Below are 26,596 nucleotides of genomic sequence, written 5' to 3' on the forward strand. Positions count from 1 at the left end.
TTGGGAGTTGAAGCGAGACGGGCTATCGCATCACTGTTGATTTCCATGTTTCCCTGTTTTTTGTACTTGTCATTAAACAGACTCCCCTTTGCCAAACCATTGAGTTGTCCTTATTGATTGGTGTTGGAGTAAGAAAACCTGCACCCCATCCATCTCAAGGTGCAGCTATCTCGTCTTAAAGTACTGCAGAGCAAAACCCTGACTCTATCGGCGGCCGGGGGTCTCTCGGTACAGAGCATATTGCTGTGCTGCGCTCCACCAAAATGGAGATCAAACTGTGGACTAAAGATGTTTTTTTTTTTAAAGGGAAAATAAACGTTTTTTTTTCTCCTATACATACATACTATTTATTGAGGTATCCATGGGAGAGATTGCTTATCCGTGGGATATGTACATAAGTGATGAGCATGTGATTTAAGGTATATCGTGTTTATTTTGGAATATGGACTTTCCATTTCTCTAATGGACATGTATATATGGACGTTTCAGTCGGGTGTTCAAATTTTATTTTTTATTTTATGGACATTTCAAAGATGGACACTTCAATGGGAGATACACATGTTTCTTTATATTATTGTTTTCAATTCTTGTTTTCATGATGGTTTATGGGAAAGGAGGGTAGATAATATTGAATTTTTCGAGAAAAAGTGTATTAATTCCTTATCGATCCAGATATAGTATTCTTATTGAACCACAAAAAGATGCATACAGTCAGAATGAATTTAAAGAAAGACAATATTATTACTGTAAGTAGCCTGGGCTTGATGGAAGGAAACACATTCAACTGGTGGACCTGGCTAGAAAGAGGGATGGTGATTTTGGCAGTCCCAATTGTGTTAATGGGGGGGGGGTGGGTGGCTAGTTGTTCTTACCATTAAGACGAGGATGTTAATCATACTTTTGGCAACAATGGGGAAGGGGAGGTGCCCTGTGGTGCATGCATTCTAGTAAAATTGATTGTTATTCCTCCTGCAGTGATGTTGCAAGTGATCTCTACATGAGTAAAAGGAGGGAGAATGTAGGCATACTCAGGTAAAGATAATGCATTGGTTTCATAGGGACAGTAAACACTAGAATTTCAATTGAGGCAGTGAAATTAATGCAAAGACAGCAAAGTGAAATGCACTGTGTACAATGTACGTTTTATAGTGAATGGGTCATCTGTAAGTTGCACTGAATAAGCTATCCCCTAATATAATCAACTAACAATTTCCCATTAAATAACCTTTCCCCAGTAATTCATTAATGTACCCTTTAACAGAGTAGTGCAATTGATTCAGATGACAAATTCTGTTTTTCGTTAAGTAGAAGTAAACATGCGTTTAAAATGCATTGGCTGTCTTTTTCCATTCAAAAGGACATTGTGTGCTGCAGGAAGCAAAGTTGATACAAGTAGGCTCAGGGGCTGGGGTGTTGGAAGAGAGAAATAGCATGATTCTAAAAGGATTGTGTGGGGGTGACAGGAGACGTCAGGAGGGATGCAGGGCCAGTAAGGATTGACAGGCCTATGGTATAAATCTAGCTAAAGTGGGGGTGGAGAGTCAGTCATCATTTTGCGGAGAGAGGAGATCAAATCTGCAGCTGGGCTGTGCATGTGGGTAGAGACAGGCTGTGCACGAGAGAGAAAGATACCAGGCGGCAGTCCGAAAGAGGTCGGGGTGAGGTCGCCAACTTCTAACTGAGCTGCCAAGATGCCGAAATTTATAGCACTCCTTTTTGCTGATAAAACACTTCAGAGAAGGGGTTTCCTGATAACAGCACAAAGGCTCCACAATTGGATGTGAGTATTTGTAGAAATTGAGGGGAGTGCTGAAGAGAGAAAATGGGACGTCACGACCCAAGCACTTGCAACGGGATGAGTGCAATCCTCTGTCTGCCGCCCTGGATGTCAAGATCCACCGTGGCCACGCCCCACCTCCACAAGCCAGCCACACCCCATCCAGAGCACGAGGTGGGAAACCAGGTGGAGCTGAGGCCGACCATATGGACCAGCTCGACTAAACATCACAAACCAATATCGCCATCATTAGAGATGACATGACGACTTAGCCACGACGGACAGAAACACACGTGGATCAGACATACACAAACCCACACGAAGAACACGCTCAGTGCTATGACTCAGAGGACCGCGCACACTCACAGACATGCATCGTTATTATTTTTCACATAGGCCAACTACTGCATCGCAAATACGCAAGACGCCAGAAGAGCTTGTGTGCATGCTTGCAGATGCTTCATGCTACTAAAACCCTGAAGATAAAACCCTGTAGATGAACTGATGTATAAGGACCCAATTCGCACCATCACGACCCTTGCCTTATGGACTTTATACCGCCACATGTAACCAGGCCAAGGTAGTCCGCTACCATAGTCCCCAGACCCGGAGCAGCTCAGATGGAGATTCAGGGTGCTGATCATGCAGAGCAACCCTGACTAGAGCCCCACAGCCAAGGTCGCAAAGTTGCATCAACATGCCACACTCTCTACGCCAAGATTAAACCTGCCACTGCTAAAGACTCCTCGGAGCAGAAATACAAATTAAATACCCGTAATTCTGCCTCAGCCACAGTCTCTCAACACGTGACCAGGCCGACCTGATATGATGCCAAGCTTTAAGGACTAAAGAAGCTCTGGGGTCTCACGTCTGGGACCCAGCATGCAACAAAGAACTAACAAGTTGGACACTGGCAGCAATGGAAAAGGAGTGCTCTACCAGCAAGTAGCAAGACCTGTCCATTGTCCTCCACTGACGCATAGTCACACATTGTTGCCAGCACCAGGTACATCGCGAGCTGGGAACAACGATGGTCCCAGGTTTGGGGGCTTGCGGATGGAGCAATCAGGACACGAGGGGCTAACCACTGATGGCACCACCACACAACCAATCACTAACTCTCTCCATGTAACTATTTTTATGTAGCAATTCTTAGGGACGACCCAAGCGTACCACCTGACCCCTTCTCTACCAATAACTTTTCCTTCTATATGGTTCTATACTGACCCTACCACTCGGGGAACCAAACCAGGGTAGCTTTATGTTTGGGGATGAGTTTTCACAGGTGACGCACATTGTGGCGACAGTGAGCTAGAAAAAGGGCCTGCAAGCCCATTTTGAATGAGAAGTTCCTGGGTACCTACGCTCATGGACCTGTCCCTGTCTGTTTCTATGCAATAAACAGCAGTAACCCTTTGCTCTTGTGTGTGCCTCCTACTCCTTTGGGACACGGAAGGAGTTGGGGCCTTCCCACCGCTGGGGGCCCGCGGACGGCTCTGCTGACCTCCACAAAATTACCCCAACAAGTTGGAGGCACTGCTGAGATTCTGAGATAGATCACAGCGAGACCGCTTGCGCCAAGGTGGCCCGGCAATGCAGCCCCCTCTGCCGTTGCCCCCTTTGGAGCACTGCAGGACCATCGCGGAACTGCGAGACGACCGGAATGCACAATCCGGAGATTGGACGTTGGGAGCCGACTTAAGAAATTTCCCGCCCACGGTTGGTGAGTGTCCAGGCACAGTCCAGACGAGGGGAGGCGGCACGCCGATCGGGAGGGGTGCCCTCAGACGAGCGGCACCGGCAGGCGAGAGCCTGATGTGAGTACGGCACACACAATCAGCTACATAATGCTGTGCGGGTGGCAGGAAGAATTGTGAATAGGGTGGCGGGTGGTTTTACAGTGTTGCAAAAATGTGGTCAATCAGCGGTGATCGATAAGTGAAGTGTAGCAGGGAACGGAACGAAGACTGTCCCTGCTTGTGTTATTGAGCATACGGGGTGGGGCACCGAGCTCCCACTTGTTGACCGGAGGGTCGCCCTGATTGGTCTACATTGCGAACACATGTATGGGGGTGTGGTATTCCTATGAGTCGGCGTTGTAGGTCGGTGAATGGATGACGATTCCTATGAATTGAGTGTTTTAGCTCGGTGAATAGATGACGTATTCCAGCCGGAGGTAGCTAGATTGTCTCTCAGTTGCGGAAGATAGTTGGCTGGTTAAGCTTCCCTGGTGAGGGGGCGTATCACACGCAAGGTGTCCAGCGTGTGCAGCACAATTATAATAACAAAAGTGATTAATGAATACTCCATGCCAGGTGCGGTGGGAAGACAGCTGTGGGGATTGTGGGGAATGCTTTTGCTGAAATTGGCGCGCATTATATGTTGCAACTGTGTGTATCTATAATACGTTGTACTAGATGGTGACATCATCCATAGGGCTTGCACAGGACATTGCGGTTCTCTTAAGCACAATTGGAGCTGCGGCACGCGGCTAAGGCGGGGTGAAGGGGGACAGGCGGCCGCGCACAGAGAACGCTGGCATGCCCTTGATCAAAGGGGTTGCACTGAGCAGCGGTGTGATCTGCGAGAGTGGGAAGATACGGACATACGCTGCGCAGGCAGTGGGCGAGCAGAAAGGAGGAGGGGTTAGGAGAATAACACAGGCGTGCCGAGTAGCAGCCGCACTGTCAAGGCGAGGCGGCTAAAAAGCATACAGAGCTTAGCGCGAGGGCGCATGGGACATCGCGCACCACCGGTCGAAGGGGGCCCTAGCTCCGAATGAAGGTGTGTGTGTGAGGGGCGATAACACGGTAAAGGACAAGAGAGTGGTAGTGAACAGTGCGAGTGTATTGCAATGCTAAAACTTCTTTCTCTTACAGCGGAGAGTCGGAAGTACCCGATTAAGGGGCCAGGTAACAGTGGTATTTACATCTGTATATTTGAAAATGTCCTTGTATTACCGGTTAGTAGCCAACAATGGGTTCCACACATTAACAACACCACTCCAGCACATCTGCGCAACAATGTCACCACACAGAGATAAAATAGTAAAGTACAGTATTGAATGGACTAAAGGGACAGATGAAAGGATAAGGATACTGTGGCCACCCAACGGTAGTTTTATAATGGAAGCCCAACACTCACTGCTAGTGTATCTACACAACACATACAAGGTGAAGAAATTAGCAAGCCACTTAGAAGTTTTTGACCTCTGGAGAATGTTTCAGGGGTATAGCCCGGGGATGATGAGTATGCAGGAGGTAAAGAAGGAGGAGGTGTGCGAAGGGGAAGGGTGTAGTGCGCCCCAGGCTCCTCCTCCTCCTCCCATCGACACAGCAAGGAGCGCTGAGGAGAGCGAGGAAGAGGCAGAGGGTTTATACCCAATAAAGGAAGTAAAGAAAGAGAACAAAGGTCTGTACCCAATGAGAGAATTGAGAGAAGCAGCACGACCCCAGTTAGCAGCCGCTGAGGGATACTGAAACCCAGCATACAGCCCACCCCTGTACGCGCAAGAAGATCACTACCAGAAAGAGGTGGGTACAGGGGGTGCCATAGACACAAAAGAGACGCAGGTAAACTTTAAGGGCATAAAGACAGCACTGCTAGACCTAGCGGGTATAGGACCATACGAATGGATAGCAGCGCAGGTGTTATTGAAGCTACGGGGGACAGTGATAGGAAAGGAGGAGGAGGTGATGCAGGAAATAGATAAAGGGGAAATAAGGCAGACGCAGAGGGAGAGTGAGGTAAGTACCAGGGAAGCAGGCAACTTGATGGAGGAAGAAGTGGCAGTACTGGAGGCAAAACTAGCCGAATTGAGGGAGGCGTAAAGCTTACTCATTAAACAACTCGAGCTAAAGGAACTGGAAAGAAAGGTAAAGCTGCAGGAAGAAAGGGAAGCGCAAACGGAATTGAACCAGCAGGAGGAGGAGAAAAGGAAGAGGGAGGAGGGCCGCATACGGGGGATTGCAGAAAGGGTAGCACGTATGGAGCAACAGGAGATTAGGAGGAAAGAAGAGGAACGGGAAGAGAACGACAGGGAAATGACGCTCTGGAAGAAAAAGATTCTGTCAGAAAGCACACGTGAGTACGAGGAAGTGAGAATAATAGAGAGCCTAGTGGCAAAAGAGGGCGGGAGAAGGAGTGACAAGGATAGAGATGCAAGGGTGTTAGGACAGGTAAGTGACGACATACGGGGAGATGCAAGGGTGTTAGGAGAGGTAAGCGACGCAATAATGAAAGAGCTTCTCAGAACAAGAGCGGAGTTAGAGAGTGAGGATGAATAACCAAGCAACCAAGGGCTAAGAGGAAGTAACAAAGCAAAACGAAGTAAGATGAACGCACGCAGTGGCGAAGCAGCCGCAACACCCCAAGTGGGGGCAGGCACAGAGTATACAGGTAAGTACGCAGACATAGATTCAGAAACAGTAACAGTGCTAAACCCACACCCACGTGCAAAATTGACATTTTCGGAGGGATTTTGTAGTGATGAGGAGGAGGAAGGATCATGCGGAGGACAGAGCGATGGGAGCGGAGAAGGACTTAGCAAACTGTATATCACACGCACAGGCACTGCGTCATCATGGGAATGCAGAACACAAGAAGAAGACACAACTGGACGGGAGGGCAAAAGCACACAGAGGGAAGTGACACTACAACCAGTAATGCTGCCCGCTAAGCACACGACTTAGAGACCTTTCGGGGTGCAGAATGGAAGGATCATCAATAGCACACCAGGGCCAGGCGGGTCAACGTGGGGGCCATAAGGGCATAGGGGACACACAGCATGCACGTCACATTACTGACTCTTTCCATGATTTATCTGATATGGAAGAGGAGGGTAACAACATACACGTTATACCACATAGGCGCACACCAGAGGAAATAGCAGAATATACACACAGATGGCACTCTTGGAGAGAGGCAGGATGAGGCCACAATATGTCCCATGGAAACATGCAGCCAAAGACAACATTAAATGTAGACTACCATCCTTAAGCAGAAGGGTGGGAAAATGGATATAGGAAATGGAGAAACTGACTGCAGGGCACAGGTTTGCGGTTGGGGATGTCAAAGGGCTATTAATTTCAATTTTGGATGACGCCGCAATGACATATCGAAAGGGCGGGATTCCCAGGGGTGACCATCAGTGACACATCACACAACAGGTCGCCCTTTGCAAACTGCAGACACGCGCTATGGCAAGCGCTGAGGGTACAATACCCCGACACTTCGTACATAGGGGCAATAACATCACGTAAAATGCGCGAGAATGAGGACCCTGTTAATTACATCCAGAAAATTCAGGAGAAGTGGCGCTTGGAAACGCGGGAGCCATGGGACAAAACATTAGCTATATTTTAACACATACAGATACAGGGACTCCCAGAACCAGTACAAAGGCAGTTGAAAAAATTGGTGGGGATGGAAGCAAAAGCATGGCCAGAGAAAATTTATAAATCTGAAAAATTGTTTTTTATTGAATAATTTGTATTGTTTTTTATGTGCAAAAATGAGTACGACACAATAAATTGATTTTATGTTTGAATTAAATTGATGGTTGGTCAATATTTGTAAAAATGACCACATATGAGTAGAAGAGGTTACCCTTTCCCCGATTGGTCCAATTTATATTGTTTCACTGTTGATAGCCTGTAGGACCAGTTGAGATATCCGGCATCCCCATTTATTTTGTCTGTGGGGAGAGCAAGGACCACAGGGCTACAACGGGGACTAAATAATTATCACCAATTACAACCACCACAGGCAAGTGAGATGCACATGCAACAGCAAGGAGGCCTTACACAACCACAGTCACAACAGCAACATTACGTGCCAACCATCACACAGCAGATACAGCACCAACCAGCCCAACACCAAGCACAGCAACAAATGACAGCAGCACAACAACAACACATCCACATGGTACAACAGCTCACACAAGTACAAGACAGTACACAACAACCCACGGACACGCCAATATCACAGACACAAATGGGGAAAGTAACAATAATGGGACATAACCCCTACTCAGGAAATGGACAATCATTATACCCCCAATAGGACAGCCCACAGACGTCTTTGTTGCGTCCCATCCTGTCGGTAACACCTAACCCTGCGGAGGAACCATGCATAAAGGTGGCGATAGGTGACAAAACATATTCCTTCCTAGTTGACACAGGGGCCACTAAATCCTGTATTAGGGAATGGAAGTTCAACTTGTCAGGCAATGCCATGCACACTCAAGGATTCTCTGGGGCTTGAGGGGTGGTTCCTTTTACTGATAACATCTCCTTATGGGTTGGAGATCACAACCTATCCCTGCCCTTGTTATACTCAAAACAATCACTCACCAGTAAATATACTAGGGCGAGACATAATGAGCAGGTTGAATATGACCATTTCTTTCACTGACAACGGAATAGTATGCTCGACACCAGGTATATACATGCTCACAACACGACATATACTTCAGGCATACTGTGGCAAGACAGTTGCAAGGGCAGAACCAGTGGACGGGGAGATCTCCCAATATGGGACAGACATGGCAATAGCATGGCTACCGGGGATTGAGGGTAATGTATGGAGGAGGCGAGCAGCATATCTCTTCAGGCCAGAAACGCCCACGAGTGAGGAGGAAGGGGAAATAATATCAGTAGCCTTTCGAAAGCATTGTAGCAAACAAAGATTGGATTGCGGTTCACGCCCAGGATGGGGAAGGAAAGGCATGGAGGGCTGTGATAGCACTGGCAGAAGGATGCAGGTTGATACAGTTGTCAGACGAGGAACTGTTCTCGGACGAAGTAGGAGATGGAGAGATGGTGTTCCGGATGAACGTCTACGTGTGGCTAACTGTGACATACCAGGAGGTGGCCCCGAAAATAGCAATGGCACTAGAAATGCCCGTCTCCACACAATCAGACTTATACGAAGAATATTTGGCCACTGTCCCCGCCTCACTATGGACTACTAGTCCCTATGATGTGGCATGCATAAAGAGTATTGGAGGGGTAAAAATAAAAATACAAAAGGCTGCAATGCTGCCCAGAGTGAAACAGTACCCATTGTCCAAAGAAGCTGATGAAGGGATTTATGAGACAATAAGTGCCCTATTGGAAAGAGGAATATTGGTACCATCAGAGTCACCATGCAATACTGCGGTATACCCCGTGTGGAAGGCTAAGGGAGGGTCCTGGCATTTCATACAAGATTTGAGACCACTTAACCACATTGTAGAGGCAGAGTACCCGGTAGGAGCTAACCCCACCACAATATTGTGTGGGATACCAGAAGAGGCATTACAGTTCACTGTGATCAACCTCAAGAATGCGTTCTTCTCAATACCACTGCACCCTGACACGCAAGATCTGACGAGTTTCACATACTGCAACACAAAATGGAAACACATTAGGTTACCCCAAGGATACTGCGAGTCACCATCCATCTTTAACAGAGTTATTCAGATGGACCTGGGGAATGTCGAGCTTGAAAGCACAGTGTTGTTGTATGTAGATGATATTCTCATCTGCAGAACAACTGAGGAAAGGTGTAAGAAGGACTCTGTAAAAATGCTCACAGTACTGGCTGAGAAAAGGTACAAGGTTCACAAGGGAAAACTGCAGTACTGTCAGGAACAGGTCCTATACATAGGGCAAATTATCTAACAGAAAGGAAGGAGCATCGCACAACAAAGGGCACAAGCAATAAGGAACATGCCACAGCCACAAACGATCAGGGAATTGCAACAATTTCTGGGCCTGTGCAACTACTGCAGAGCATGGGTTTTTGACTACAGCACATACATAGGGCCCCTACTGGCGGCTCTCCGAGAGGCACAGAGGGGGGCAAGGAAGTTGGGATGCACAAGAGAAATGACCAATGCATTCAATCAACTTAAAGAGGCCTTTTCAACAGCACCAGTACTGGGCACCCCCAATTATGAAAATTAGTTCTACATCTCACTTTGTGATGGTAGGCAGTACTAACACAAAAGACAAGCATGGGACACAAACCAATAGCATTCTACAGCGGACACTTAGACCCAGTAATGATGGGACACTTCCCGTGCGAACAACACTTGGCTGCTGCAGCTTTCGCAGTAGAAAAATCATGTTCAATGGCTATGGGCTTCACCACCATACTATAAGTGGAACAGGCCCTCTTCGTGATCCTGCCCAAACCAAAAAACACACTGACTACTCAGAGAGCAACAGGGTATGAAATTATTTTGTTGAGGCCTGTGTTGAAAATAGTCAGGTGCAGCAATATTAATCCAACACAGTTCATAGCAGAGGAAGTGGCTGAAGGTGAATATGCACACGATTGTACACATGCAATTGAATACTACTCATCCACCCGGAAGATAGAAGAAAATGCCCAAGAGGGGGGTGAGGTACTGTACATTGATGGGTCATCAACAATTGATCAAAGTGATGGTATAAGGAGGACAGGAGCAGCTGTAGTGCGATTAAAGGAGGATTGGACATATGTACCGGTGAAATGTGTTAAACTACCCCAACAATATTCTGCACAGGCAGCAGAATTGGTAGTTCCCATTTTGGCTTTAGAAGAAAGCAACAGCAAAAGACTAACAATATATTCAGATAGTGCCTACGTCACTTTGACATCGCACTCTGGCTTAATATGATGGCTCAGAAGGGGATTTAGGAGAGCAGATGGTACCCCAGTGCAACATGCTCTCCTCCTGGGTAAACTAATAGAAGTAATAGCATACCCAAATGAGGTTGCACTGGTGAAGTGCCAAGCACACACGAATGGGGAAGACCCAATACCACGAGGTAATGAAACAGCAGACGCACATGCAAAATATGCTGCGTACTTTCACAAAATATGGGACCTCCAAGAAAAACAAAAAGATAAGGGGAGGGCAAAACATATGATAATGAAAGCACACACATCCCAGAGACACAGATTATGGAACTCCAGGCGGCAGCCCAAATGGCAGAAAAGGAATTGTGGGTTAAAAGAGGATGCACTATGTCCCCCACAGATGCGCTATGGAGACAGAATAACACAGGAAAAGTTGTGATGCCCCTGGCCCTACGGAAAACAGCACTGGCCCAACTACACGATCCCACTCATACAGGAAAGTAAATAATTGCAGCACGAAGAAAAGAATCATGGCTCTGACCCGAGCTAAACTCACACGTTGCAAACTTCATCAGCAAATGTCTCACTTGCCAACAATTTACAGCCGGTCACACGCTGCAAGTGATCAAAGGAACACTATCATGGCCTGAAGGACCCTTCCTGCACATTGACTACGTCGACATGATCAACGTATGTCAAGGATACGATACATGTTTGTAGTAGTGTGCCCCTTTTCAAGGTGGATTCAGGCTGGCCCGTGCTCCCAAGCCGACGCATTTAGGGCAGCAACATTTTTAGTAAGGGAAGTCTTCCCGAGGTGGGGGGTTTGCAAAGTATTAAGATCAGATAACGGACCCCATTTTGTGAATGAATTATTTCAGCACATAACTGCCCTGCTCCTGATTAATCATAAATTCGCCTATGCGTACCACCAACAAGCCAACAGCATCTGTGAACGCCTCAGCGGCCTCTTGAAAGACGCAATAGCCAAGACACAGCAAGCAACCAAAAAGAGTTGGCTCTATTGCCTTCCTCTGGCTCTATTTCAGTTTAGAAACAAGCCCGGTTCGGACCACCACCTCACACCCCATGAGGTGGTGACTGGACGCCAAATGCACCTCCCACTCACCCCACCAACAAGAGCAATATATGACTGCGAAGGAACAGATACTGTTTTTGGTGAAGAAATGTATGAGTATGTCTCTTCCCTGGTTACTAGTGCTTCCTTTATCTCTCAACAGATTCAACGGACACAGGGCGGGTCAGAGAACAATCAATAGGAAGCAACCAACAACGAGGAGCAGACTGGACAGTGGGTAGTGAAAGAAGGAGACACAGTGTGGAAACAGAAAAATTGATATGAGACCGGGAAGCCCAAAGGAAACACACCAACACAGTTTACAAAGGACATTCAAAGCGCTTTATTCAAAGATACAACAACTACCAAAAGTCAATTGACAAACGGATAGCTATTCGACCCTCAGAGTAACAGAACAAACTATCAACGGTAGTTTGCCGTGTTAGTGTGAGAGACCTACATTGGGATACTCCGGTTTTTATACTTTTTATCCAGCTTTGGCCAACCCCCCTCGCGGGTTAACCATTCTTAGAACCAGGCCTATGGTTCGTTGCCAGGTCAATCCCATAATGTATGCGTTTTGATCAGTTCCGCTGATACAGTTGATCATTTACACATAGGTCAGGGATAGGACAAGGTCTCAGTTCGCGACCCCAACAAGTGGCCTGTAGGCATATTACTTATTCGTGTGCGGAGGTCACAACGGCCAGAATCCCACTCGAAATGTCATTCGGCCTCCATTTTGTTGTTCAGGGTGACTTCCACACTACAAGAGAACCTAAAATGGCGGCTAAATCCAAGATGGCGATTTACACAATACATTAAGGTCAAGACCTTGCCGCGGAATCTATTTACACAATGTTTTAGACAACTTGGCGTAGGCCAACATACATTCAAACAATGCGATAGGAGGTATAATATTATTTCGATTTCCACAGACCCTCCTTTTGGCCTATGCCAAGTGCTAAACATCATTCCTAATACTTTTGAAAATAACTCCATGTGTTATCATCCATAGATTCCGCGTCATTGTCTGTAATGTCTATAGCCATAAGGTCGTTCATAAAAACCTCTTGTAACATGAATTCTTTAGATGCTGTATCTGGGGTACATATTTTATGCCCTATTGCGCTCACTGCTTGAGCACAACACCCCCTTATCATTCCACACATACTTGGGAGGCATTGAAAACAGCAACAAGGGAATAACAGAATCCCTAAAATAACCAGAATAAACGAAAGCACCTTCCAACCCCAAGATCGCAAAGAATCCCAAAACCAAGTACTAAGGTTCCAGTCTCCTACAGGGATATGGACTTCAGAACTGAGAGTATGCAAGTTCTGAATTGCTTTACAAATTGTTGGTGAGGAGTCTGGTACGAAAACACAACAAGCGGACCCCACTAATTTGCATACTCCACCTCGTTCTGCCAAGATGACATCTAATGCCATCCGATTTTGAAGTGCTACCAATCTTATCGCCTTTTGCTCTAAGGTCATATTGTAGAGTATGTCCGTGGTCCGGTTAATCGTTCTCTCCAGTACCCTTGCTAATCCCCTAATGTTCTCTGAGTTTGCTATTTGTCCCCAAAAGGGCACAACCGATTTAGCTATGTCCCCCAATATTTGCCCAGGGGTATCTCCGTTGTTGTCTCGCCGTGGGCGAGCCTTAGAAACCTCCAATGTACTAGCTACAAATACCCCGGGTAACAATATTCCTAAATAACAGGTTCCCTGCCAATCCTTGGGCAACCCGGGAAATGCTAAACTACCACAAACAAAATAAACAGGCCCCCCTACATACAGAGGCCTGTTTTCCCCAGGCAAATTTACAATATTTTTACAAGCTTCAAAATCTCCCATTGGCCTAGTGCCATTTCTCTGTACACAGAAGGGAACCAAGTCAGGACTATAATTTATAGAATAAGAAGGAGGTACAGCGTCCTTATTGCCTATCGGAGCCATTTTAAAGGAAATCAGAGTTTAAAAAGGAATAGATAGTTTGTCAGACGGCCTAATAGAAGCGACGTTAGGTTTACTTCTATTTGCGAAAAGCGAGCATCCCAGGGGAGTCAATTCATGTTTCTCGAAATCATTTAAATTAGTTCCATCAAAGTTCCCTGAGATGCTATCATTCCATCGGCCAAAGAATAGTGCTCTAAGGGAGGCATAGCAAGAAGTCGTTAAAGGTAGAGGATGTATATACCATCACAGTCCCTTGTTCCCATGTTCCGGTAAATGAGTACAAATCCAACAATTACTCTTATTAAAAATGGCATGAGTAGCATTCATTACTATCATCAGAGTGTTATTATGATACTTTTGTCTATGTTGGGAGTCTCTAGGGGACAGAGTGTGAAGATGTACAGAGGGAGTCAAAACAGTTGGTACGATCTTGGTCGGTAATAAAGGTTTCAAAGGATAGATTTCTTCGAAATACCAGAGTCCTACAGCAGCAGTTGCAAAAATAACAATAATCATAATCAAAACACAACAGTACATTTTCGGGGCCCAGGAACATTGTTCATTGTTCGATTTGGTCACCCACTTATTTACAAGTTCAGTATGGGGAGCAGTGGTGAAGGTGGCAGGCATCGTAGTTTCTCAATCAATGGCCCCAATGTTCGTTGCTGGCGACACTACGGTCGCGTGATTTCTTAGTCCTTCCCAACCCTAGCCAGCAGAATCTCTTTTTGTTCAACAAAACTTTCTCATAACAAGACAATTTTCCAATCACTTCCTTTTTTTCCAGATGCACGAAACTCGTGCCTTAGTTCTATTTCCTTGGTCGAAGGTTGTACCTGATGGTACCCGAAATTGTCTGGTCCGGAAGCAAAGTATCGTCACTTCCTGAGGGAAGTGACGTGTCGGTGGCGACGGAAGTCGCAGAGCTCGAAACAGTGTTTTCCGGAAGTGATTTTTCAAGAGAGTGCGGAGACGAAATGGACTGTTCCCCAAGCTCCTCAGGCTCAGAGAACTTCTCCGACGCACTCACAGCGCTGTTTGCTACTCCAAGATCAGAGTCTGTAGCATCAGCGAGGGGTTCTGCTTCTTCTGTAACGTGTGGCGTCGGGTGAGGAAGTTTCTTGACGTGCGTCGCGTGAATCCAGTTCTTCTTTCCAGCCACCCGCACTGCTGTCCTGGTGACCAATAACACCTGATGGGGTCCCCGCAAGCGAGGCGCGAGACAGGAAGACCTCTCGTAGGCCTTCACGAGGACCCAACTTCCATGCTGTATATCGTGTCCTGGGCCCGTGAACCGTACAGGTAAAGCAGAATTCACCCAGCACTTTGAGGATGTCTAGCTGAATGAAATCGTTTCTCAATACATAGGGCTGCACATATTTGCAAAATTACTGCTGCGATAAATTGAGGACCATTATTCGACCAGATTATCCTCGGGAGCCCAAATCGAGGAAAGAATTCTTTTACCATAATCTTTGCAGTGGTCATGGCGGTAGCATCTTTGACGGAGAAAGCCTCGACTCATTTACTGAAGGCACAAATAATGACAAGAACATATTTTAGATTATTACATCGTTCCATCTCAATAAAATCAAAGTGGATGACCTCAAAGGGGACAGAGGGGGGCCCGAAACTTCCCCTGGGAGTTACTGTCCCTTTACCCACATTGTGCTGTAGGCAGATCATACAGTTCTGGACGTGCCTCTTTGCAGTTTCCAGAATCTTGTCATTTACCCAAACCTGTTCTAACATTTTCGTGATCTGCTGGGCACACACATGCGTAGGACCATGTGCCATTGTAACCATTGCCAATACATAAGAATCAGGAAGCAACCATTTCCCTTCAAATGTATCCACCCAACACCCTTCGTCATCCAGTTTCCCCATTCCTTCAGCCCACTTTTTAGATTCCTCCATTGTGGCATCAGTTTGAATATCTCGCACAGACCCAATACCTTCATCCATTATACAAGAATCTCTCATTTCCCTCGAAGCATACATGTCCGTGCTAAGGTCTGTGGCCGTTTGTCTGGCTATCAAATCCGCAAAAGCGTTCCCTTTGCCTACATCATCTATGACCTTGCGATGTGCTGCACATTTCATGATCGCTAACTGTTTAGGGAGTGAGGGTGCCGAAAGTAATTGCACTATCAAGGGGCCATGCTGAATCTTGGTCCCATGTGAGGTCAGGAATCCTCTGTCCGACCAAAGCTTTCCAAAGTTGTGAGCCACCCCAAATGCGTACTGACTATCAGTATATATATTGACTCTATGCCCCTGGGAAAGTTCACAAGCTCGGGTCAACGCTATAATCTCTGCGGCCTGCGCGGAGTTATGCGAAATTCTCTTAGTTTCGACAACTTTGCTCAATGTAGTAACTGCATAAGCAGCTGTAGTTGTACCATTCGAAAGTTTGAAGCAGGAGCCATCACAAAACAGCTCCCCTTCTACATTGTCCAAAGGAGTATCTATGAGATCTATCCTGCCCTTCGTTTCTTGTTCAGTGGTATACAGGCAGTCATGTAAATCTTCGTCACCGCAAACAGTGTTTTGCGGGAAAGGTAAGAGTTCAGCCGGATTGAGAACACAACACCTCTTAATTTGAATATGAGGGGCAAACAGAATTAGTTTATACCTTGTTAACCGTGCTGAGGTGAAGTGTTGCGTTTGGGTTTTGTTCAATAAAATATCAACAGAGTGAGGTACCATCAAAATCAAATCATGGCCTAGGACCATCCCCTCACTCTCTTTTACAGACGCGGCAGCAGCAGCGACAGCGCGCAAACATCTTGGCAAAGCGCATGCGACAGGATCAAGGGCGGAGGAGTAGTAGCCGCACGGCCTATTCTTCCGTCCGTGTTCCTGTGTTAACACAGCCAAAGCACATCCATCACATTCATGCACAAACAACACAAAGGCCTTGTCATAATTTGGAGCACCCAGAACCGGTGCCGAACATAGCGCGGTTTTGAGAAGCTCAAATGATCGTTGATGTTCCGATTCCCATGGCAGTGTCAGAGAAATGCCCTTCTTCGTCAAAGCCAACATCGGTTTTATCACTAGTGCGAAATTCGGGATCCACAGCCTACAGTAAGAAGCCATACCTATCAGGGCTCTGACTTCCTTCTGTGTATTTGGAACAGACATGCCAGAAATGTGTTTTATTCTTTCAGGTGTCAATCTTCTCCCCTCCTTTGACAGGAGGTAGCCTAGATAGGCAACCTCCTGACAACAATATTGAAATTTTTTAAGCGAAGCTTTATGACCATTCTTAGCTAGATGAACGAGCAACAATACAGTGCCTTCTTTACAGGCACTCTCAGAGTCTGCAGCCAAAAGCAAATCGTCAACATATTGAAGCAGCGTGCAAGCAGGTGGCAATTCAAGGGTGTCGAGCTGTTCTTTCAAGGCTCTACTATAAATACTAGGACTTTCATTTACATTTACAAGGGCACCCTTGAGGTGCCCTTGTAAATGTAAATGAGCGTCCCCCCAAGGTGAACGCAAACAGATATCTGCTTTCTTTATGTATAGGGATACTAAAGAAAGCGTTCTTTAAATCCACAACGCTGAAGTGCGTAGCCGTAGCAGGGATCATTGTTAATATCGTCGTCACATCAGGCACAATTGGAAATTGTGGGGCGACCACTCAGTTAATAGCACGAAGATCAATTATAAACCGATATGGAATTGCATTGTCGCCTTTCTTATATACGGGTAAGATCGGACTGTTACACAAACTACCTGTAATCTCCTCGATCACCCCACGATGTACAAAATCGGAGACAATGCATTTCAAAGCACGTTCACCTTCGACTGATATTTTATGCTGCGGGATGCGTGGCAGTTTCACCCCATGTTTCAGGACTATTTTAACGGGCTCAATCTGTAACACTCCAACATCATTGTCGTCCACCGCCCACAAACATTCCGGGACAATGATGAACTCGGGAGGTAAAGGTCGAATCAAGAACTGAGAATTAGGAAGTTGCTGTGGTGAAACCGTTAGCCGTACTCCATCCGAAGAACAATGAATTACTGCGTTCAATTTCTTTAACAAATTCAACCCCAGCAAATTCTCTCGACAGTTCGAAGTGAGAAGAAAAGGACAATGGTCCGTGAAGGGGCCCAAAGAAACGGATACCGGTGCAGAAACCGGACAGACAGTTGGTATACCAGAAAACCCTACGGAGACATTTGTTTGCCCTGACAGTGGGATGTTTGGAAACCTAGAATGATCAATGGAGCACTTCTGTGCTCCAGTGTCAATCAAAAACTGGTGTTTCCTATTCCCTACTAATAATTCAACGTAGGGGCCTTTCTGATTAACGGGAATAGGTGAAGGTTCCGAACCCTGCTTCGGGCAATCCTAATGAAATAGAGCCTCATCAGAAGGAAGCTCTTCAGAAAGGTAGGCAGCAGAAGGGTGATCAAATATGTTTCTCGAGTCCATACTCGAGATCTGATTTTCCCGTGAAAAAGGTTGCTGAGAATCTTGTAAAAGCTGACCTCTGTCAGGGCCCCCTGCTCCAGGGCGGCCCCTAGGTTGTCTACCCATACCCCCAAACGCACTGCTTGACCTCTGGCGAAGGACAGGGCACTGTGCTCGTCAATGACCTTCCTGGCGGCAATAAGCACATTGATTAATATTTACAGGACTCAGAGGAGCATTTCCTTTTGGAATGTACTGACCTCTAGTTTGTGTCATACCTCCTCTGGGGTTTCTAATAATCTGCTGTAATAATACTTTGGTTTTCAAATCTCCCTTTCTCTTTTCAATTTTTTCCTTCTCATTATTAACAGGGTTCTCATAATACTGAGCCATGTGCAAAACCTCAGATTGAGATTTTGCCTGCCAAGCGCTCTCAGAGGACATAATTTGTGACTGGATGTCAGGTAACAATCCATGTACAAATTTGTCCACGAACAACCTTTTCCCCGACTCTGTACCTAAATCCTGTCCACTGAAGTCAGAAAATACCTGCTCGAATCTATTAAAAAATTCGGTGGCGCCTTCAGTTTTCCCCTGGACACAGGCCGTAAGCTTGTCCCAAATAATCCTTTTTTCTGGAATTATAGTTTTTAGTTTAGCGACAATCCTATCAGGTAAAGTAAGTATTACCTGTGGTGGTTTCCCACCAGCTGGTCTTTCTCCATCAATTCTAATCATATTTGCCCACGTATCTCCCAGCCCCGGCACATCGTCTATTGTCCGAACCTGTTTCCATACATCTACGGGTAGGAGTACAGGGAATAACAAGTCAATGTCACTCAAGGTGAACACAGAGGACTGTAAAATGGACTCTATTTCTTTGTAAAACCCTGTCGGTTTTTTCCTAATATCGGGAACTGATTGTCTAATTGTGTTCACTTCCTGTCGTGAAAACGGGACGTGAAAGAATTGTGATACATAATGTGCAGGGATATCCACAGTGGGGGCACCAGTCGCCGCGTTGGTGGGGATCTCAACTTTTGGGACAAAGGTCGGAGGAACCTCTCTCATAGGCAACTGAGATATAGGTACCTCCGGCCGCTTACTAAGCAATAGAGCCAGGTCGAGCGCTAAGGCAGCTGTAGAAGTGTCGGGCGAAAAAGCCCTTTTACAGATCCCCAATAATTCTATGGGGCAACTAACCCTCTTCCTTACACATTCCTCTTGTAGGTGCTGTACCATCACCTGAATTACCTTTCCTTGCATTTCTACTGTATACTGACTAAACGTGTCATACACTTCGTCTGGCGGTATCGATGAATCCGAGATCCATCGAACCGCATCTTTAGTACAAATTCGTACTTCCTCAGGTGCCGATCTATGGCACGGAAGGAACCGTGTCTGTACATATATTCTATCATCTTCATCATCCTCATCTCGTGATTTTTCAAAGTCTTTCCTAAACTCAAACAATCTTTCAACATGTCCATATACTTTCTGCTCTGTGTCCCTCAAAAGAGCCAAAGCATTCAGATCTCTCACCCCTTGTGTGAATTTTGTAATCTACCCCACATCACACACAAATGGGTCCCCAAACCTTCGATAAAAACGTTTTTCTCGGGAAAACTATTCAAATTAGATAATGTGGAAAAAACATTACCTTGATCACCTTTCTCCATGCAATGCTTAGCCCATGCAAACAATTCCTGTTTTTTATCTGCAGAAACCGTACTACGAGTCACGATCTTTGACCCTGCACCTGAATCGACTTCAGTCAATACGGGGCCACTCGGGAACGGAGGTATAGGTACATTTAACAAAGGTGCAACTATCGGTGCAGGGGGAAGGGGTGGTGCGATAGGCGGAGGAACAATAACCAAAGGACTAGGAACAATAGGTTGTACAGGGGGAACAGGAATAACAACAGGAACAACAGCAGGAATGGGCAGAGCGCCCAAAACAGGAGCATACGGAGGTGGCGCTGAGGCATGGGCCTGCGTTCATTTAATAATTTCTCAATAAATTCCTCAGAAACATGGAAATCTTTAGAGGGATACATTTTCTGGATCCCGAGTGAAAAGGCTCTATCCATATTTTTAACTGATTCTGACCGCTTTTCTTTATCATATAATAATGCTTTTTCAGCGTTTGTTTCATGGCGACGTGCATGTTTATCCCTCCTTTTAAGCTGCTGTAATGCTTCTTTCTTCCAATTCTGTAACATATCAAAGGCTGCTGGTCTAGCCTTTTTCTTTAACAAGATCGATTCTAAGTATTCAATACGGGGGATCTCAAAACTACCGTTGATTGGCCACTGAAATTCGGAGGCATGTGTGGTCTGTCTGTGCCAAATATCATTAAATACTATACTTCCAATGCCATACTTACATTACATAGTACACGCCGGCGACCCCTCCTGTGGTGCCGGGCGGCTAAATTCCAAGGATTGTCGATTGCTGCGGAACAGAGCCCTAAAGCAGCTAGACAATTTCCCAGGCATTTCACAAAAAATTGGTGTTACCTGGTTCAATAATTGTGTCTACAGATACAATACGCCAAATTCAAATTGTCAGGGTTAAATTAAGAGCCGGGTCACGACTGCACCTGACCAAACCTAAGGAGGACCGTACGGTTTACCAAAGAACTTACCTAACGAATTTTACCTTGTGTTTGGTGGTTTCGGCAAATCTGCCCGCCTCAAAATTGGACCCTCGTCAAGATGCCGTGTCAGACCACACGACTATTGTCCAAGGATCGGATCGTGCAGCGCTGCCGAGGTATCGCGTCTCGATCGGTCGGGCCCACAGAATCACACCGTCCGATCCCGGTTCGATAGTCTGCGTCAACCTTCAATGATCCGGCATCAATCTTGAGGGTCCCTATTCGGGTGCCAAGTGTGGAAACAGAAAAATTGATATGAGGCCGGGAAGCCCAAAGGAAACACACCAACACAGGTTACAAAGGACATACAAAGCGCTTTATTCAAAGATACAACAATTACCAAAAGTCAATTGACAAACGGATAGCTATTCGGCCCTCAGAGTAACAGAACGAACTATCAACGGTAGTTCGCCGTGATAGTGTGAGAGACCGTACATTGGGATACTCAGGTTTTTATACTTTTTATCCAGCTTTGGCCAACCCCCCTCGCGGGTTAACCATTCTTAGAACCAGGCCTAGGGTTCGTTGACAGGTCAATCCCATAATGCATGCGTTTTGATCAGTTCCGCTGATACAGTTGTTCATTTACACATAGATCAGGGATAGGACAAGGTCTCAGTTCGCGACCCCAACAAGTGGCCTGTAGGCATATTACTTATTCGTGTGCGGAGGTCACAACGGCCAGAATCCCACTCGAAATGTCATTCGGCCTCCATTTTGTTGTTCAGGGTGACTTCCACACTACAAGAGAACCTAAAATGGCGGCTAAATCCAAGATGGCGATTTACACAATACATTAAGGTCAAGACCTTGCCACGGAATCTATTTACACAATGTTTTAGACAACTTTGCGTAGGCCAACATACATTCAAACAATGCGATAGGAGGTATAATATTATTTCGATTTCCACAACAGTTCTCCTTAGAAACTATCGAAGAAAGTGGAATGCCCCTAGATTTATGGGGCCCCATACTGTTGAAAAAGTGGCCCCCAGGGCCGTTAAGTTAATTGATAAAGACGTTTGGACACATAACCACAACATCAAGCCCTACAAAGCACAGACCTTGCCCCACCACTGCAGCGACAGGGCCAACAACCGACGATGACAAGGACACAGCACAAACGCCAGCTACACCCAAGGACATAAACGGACAACCACCCATAGCACACCCCATGGTTACGAGGTCCCAGACACAATACGTCCCCACGGCAATGTTAATAAACATTTAACTATGATGGTGATATCGGAATGAGGAAATTAAGTCTAAACTAAGGGCACTTAACAGCAAGTAGTAGGAAGAACTACGACAAAGATATCTGCAATACACACAACGCTGTGTAAACACGTGCATGCTCTCTTCTCCTTTTTGTCTCTCACATGCAGGTATCGCGCATTGTAATTATTGTATGCAAACATCTGATAAAAAACCTCTGCCACTGCCCAGGCCCAAATGCTACCCACCGACGACCTGCCATAAGCATTATCACACCAATTTGTATATAAAATTAAGAGGCCAAAGTACTTAAGGCCCAGACGGCTACGCGTCTACTACAACACATTCCTCCTATTAATATTACGCTCATATCAACACCTCAAGGCAGCTTTACCTGCTCTGACAGATAGGATGGTAATGAAGGCGTGGGAGGAGCTTTTCGCCTGGGCATTGAATGATAACTTGATATGCAGGCTTGAATAACAAATACTAACAAAATGAATGCAGAATTTTAGACATTTTCAGGCAGGCACCTATACCATCTAAAGTAAAATAGCTGCAGGACGGCAGCACAGGTAAAGGTAAACATGCCAGTGGTTATAGCAACTGTAATAAAAATGTTGGGGATATTTTTGACCACTGGTCTGATAACTGCCGCTGTCTGGAAGGCCTACTATGCTTTATAGGTGACTGTAAAATCCAATACTAACATTCTCCCTACCCCAGCTGCCAAGAGCACTGTGTCAGGTGGTACGAGTAGCATGGGACTAAACATAAAAAGAGGTAAACGTAGTGTTTCCATCGATGTACATGGGGTGGACACATATGTTACTGAATCCGCACACGTCTCTAACAACATGTGGTATAAACACATGTTCAAAATTGCTAAGAACACCACAAAGGACAACTGCTACGTGTGCTCATTGATCCCATACGCCATGAGCGCCTCCAGAACATTTGTGGCAACTGAAGTGCCAGCGACCACAGCTGAATGTCTCCTATATTTAGCCTTTCAAACACGAGGACGATTCCAGGGAAAGACGGCAACACTAAGATGGAAATCAAGGTCAACATACCCATACGAAGATAACTTCATCAACAGACTACCGATGTTTGACAACTATTGGCAGTTGTCCAAAGGGCTGCAACACGTAACCGACGGACCTGACAAAGGGGAAACAAAAGACGTGACACTGAACTACCTGCCATGTACATGGAACGCAAGACAGATTGGAGGTGAACCAGGATGCTGGGAAAGACCACTAATACTGATCTATGGCAAGGTATATACAAAGAACGGATGGGCAGATGGAGTTGTGGGAAGCAAGATACTGACATTGGCAAAATCCTCAGTAATGACAGTACACAAAGAAAATGACAAGTGCTACAAGGAGTGGGCAAAGAGAGCGGCACTACTACCATGGTTGGAAAAAGAAGAGGAACCCATAACGATAAAAAAGCATGCAGAGCTTAGCACGAGGGCGCATGGGACATTGCGCACCACCGGTCGAAGGGGGCCCTAGCTCCGAATGGAGGTGTGTGTGTGAGGGGCGATAACACGGTAATGGACAAGAGAGTGGTAGTGAACAGTGCGAGAGTATTGCAATGCTAAAACTTCTTTCTCTTACAGCGGAGAGTCGGAAGTACCCGATTAAGGGGCCAGGTAACAGTGGTATTTACATCTGTATATTTGAAAATGTCCTTGTATTACCGGTTAGTAGCCAACAATGGGTTCCACACATTAACAACACCACTCCAGCACATCTGCGCAACAATGTCACCACACAGAGATAAAATAGTAAAGTACAGTATTGAATGGACTAAAGGGACAGATGAAAGGATAAGGATACTGTGGCCACCCAACGGTAGTTTTATAATGGAAGCCCAACACTCACTGCTAGTGTATCTACACAACACATACAAGGTGAAGAAATCAGCAAGCCACTTAGACGTTTTTGACCTCTGGAGAATGTTTCAGGGGTATAGCCCGGGGATGATGAGTATGCAGGAGGTAAAGAAGGAGGAGGTGTTCGAAGGGGAAGGGTGTAGTGCGCCCCAGGCTCCTCCTCTTCCTCCTAGCGACACAGCAAGGAGCGCTGAGGAGAGCGAGGAAGAGGCAGAGGGGTTATACCCAATAAAGGAAGTAAAGAAAGAGAACAAAGGTCTGTACCCAATGAGAGAATTGAGAGAAGCAGCACGACCCCAGTTAGCAGCCGCTGAGGGATACTGAAACCCAGCATACAGCCCACCCCTGTAAGCGCAAGAAGATCACTACCAGAAAGAAGTGGGTACCGGGGGTGCCATAGACACAAAAGAGACGCAGGTAAACTTTAAGGGCATAAAGACAGCACTGATAGACCTAGCGGGTATAGGACCATACGAATGGATAGCAGCGCAGGTGTTATTGAAGCTACGGGGGACAGTGATAGGAAAGGAGGAGGAGGTGATGCAGGAAATAGATAAAGGGGAAATAAGGCAGACGCAGAGGGAGAGTGAGGTAAGTACCAGGGAAGCAGGCAACTTGATGGAGGAAGAAGTGGCAGTACTGGAGGCAAAACTAGCCGAATTGAGAGAGGCGTAAAGCTTACTCATTAAACAACTCGAGCTAAAGGAACTGGAAAGAAAGGTAAAGCTGCAGGAAGAAAGGGAAGCGCAAACGGAATTGAACAAGCAGGAGGAGGAGAAAAGGAAGAGGGAGGAGGGCCACATACAGGGGATTGCAGAAAGGGTAGCACGTATGGAGCAACAGGAGATTAGGAGGAAAGAAGAGGAACGGGAAGAGAACGACAGGGAAATGACGCTCTGGAAGAAAAAGATTCTGTCAGAAAGCACACGTAAGTACGAGGAAGTGAGAATAATAGAGAGCCTAGTGGCAAAAGAGGGCGGGAGAAGGAGTGACAAGGATAGAGATGCAAGGGTGTTAGGACAGGTAAGTGATGCCATACGGGAAGATGCAAGGGTGTTAGGAGAGGTAAGCGACGCAATAATGAAAGAGCTTCTCAGAACAAGAGCGGAGTTAGAGAGTGAGGATGAATAACCAAGCAACCAAGGGCTAAGAGGAAGTAACAAAGCAAAACGAAGTAAGATGAACGCACGCAGTGGCAAAGCAGCCGCAACACCCCAAGTGGGGGCAGGCACAGAGTATACAGGTAAGTACGCAGACATAGATTTAGAAACAGTAACAGTGCTAAACCCACACCCACACGCAAAATTGACATTTTCGGAGGGATTTTGTAGTGATGAGGAGGAGGAAGGATCATGCGGAGGACAGAGCGATGGGAGCGGAGAAGGATTTAGCAAACTGTATATCACACGCACAGGCACTGCATCATCATGGGAATGCAGAACACAAAAAGAAGTCACAACTGGACGGGAGGGCAAAAGCACACAGAGGGAAGTGACACTACAACCAGTAACGCTGCCCGCTAAGCACACGCCATATGTCAATTGACTTAGAGACCTTTCGGGGTGCAGAATGGAAGGATCATCAATAGCACACCAGGGCCAGGCGGGTCAACGTGGGGGCCATAAGGGCATAGGGGACACACAGCATGCACGTCACATTACTGACTCTTTCAATGATTTATCTGATATGGAAGAGGAGGGTAACAACATACACGTTACACCACATAGGCGCACACCAGAGGAAATAGCAGAATATACACACAGATGGCACTCTTGGAGAGAGGCAGGATGAGGCCACAATATGTCCCATGGAAACATGCAGCCAAAGACAACATTAAATGTAGACTACCATCCTTAAGCAGAGGGGTGGGAAAATGGATATAGGAAATGGAGAAACTAACTGCAGGGCACAGGTTTGCGGTTGGGGATGTCAAAGGGCTATTAATTTCAATTTTGGATGACGCTGCAATGACATTTCGAAAAGGGCGGGATTCCCAGGGGTGACCATCAGTGACACATCACACAACAGGTCGCCCTTTGCAAACTGCAGACACGCGCTATGGCAAGCGCTGAGGGTACAATACCCCGACACTTCGTACATAGGGGCAATAACATCACGTAAAATGCGCGAGAATGAGGACCCTGTTAATTACATCCAGGAAATTCAGGAGAAGTGGCGCTTGGAAACGCGGGAGCCATGGGACAAAACATTAGCTATATTTTACCACATACTGATACAGGGACTCCCAGAACCAGTACAAAGGCAGTTGAAAAAATTGGTGGGGATGGAAGCAAAAGCATGGCCAGAGAAAATTTATAAATCTGAAAAATAGTTTTTTATTGAATAATGTGTATTGTTTTTTATGTGCAAAAATGTGTACGACACAATAAATTGATTTTATGTTTGAATTAAATTGATGGTTGGTCAATATTTGTAAAAATGACCACATATCAGTAGAAGATGTTACCCTTTCCTCGATTGGTCCAATTTATATTGTTTCACTGTTGATAGCCTGTAGGACCAGTTGAGATATCCGGCATCCCCATTTATTTTGTCTGTGGGGAGAGCAAGGACCACAGGGCTACAACGGGGGACTAATCACCAATAACAACCACCACAGGCAAGTGAGATGCACATGCAACAGCAAGGAGGCCTTACACAACCACAGTCACAACAGCAACCTTACGTGCCAACCATCACACAGCAGATACAGCACCAACCAGCCCAACACCAAGCACAGCAGCAAATGACAGCGGCACAACAACAACACATCCACATGGTACAACAGCTCACACAAGTACAAGACAGTACACAACAACCCACAAATACGCCAATATCACAGACACAAATGGGGAAAGTAACAATACTGGGACATAACCCCTACTCAGGAAATGGACAATCATTATACCCCCAATAGGACAGCCCACAGACGTCCTTGTTGCGTCCCATCCTG

This window comes from Ambystoma mexicanum, chromosome 6p, assembly GCF_040938575.1.
Source record: "Ambystoma mexicanum isolate Mex_15411 chromosome 6p, UKY_AmexF1_1, whole genome shotgun sequence".
NCBI lineage: Eukaryota > Metazoa > Chordata > Amphibia > Caudata > Ambystomatidae > Ambystoma > Ambystoma mexicanum.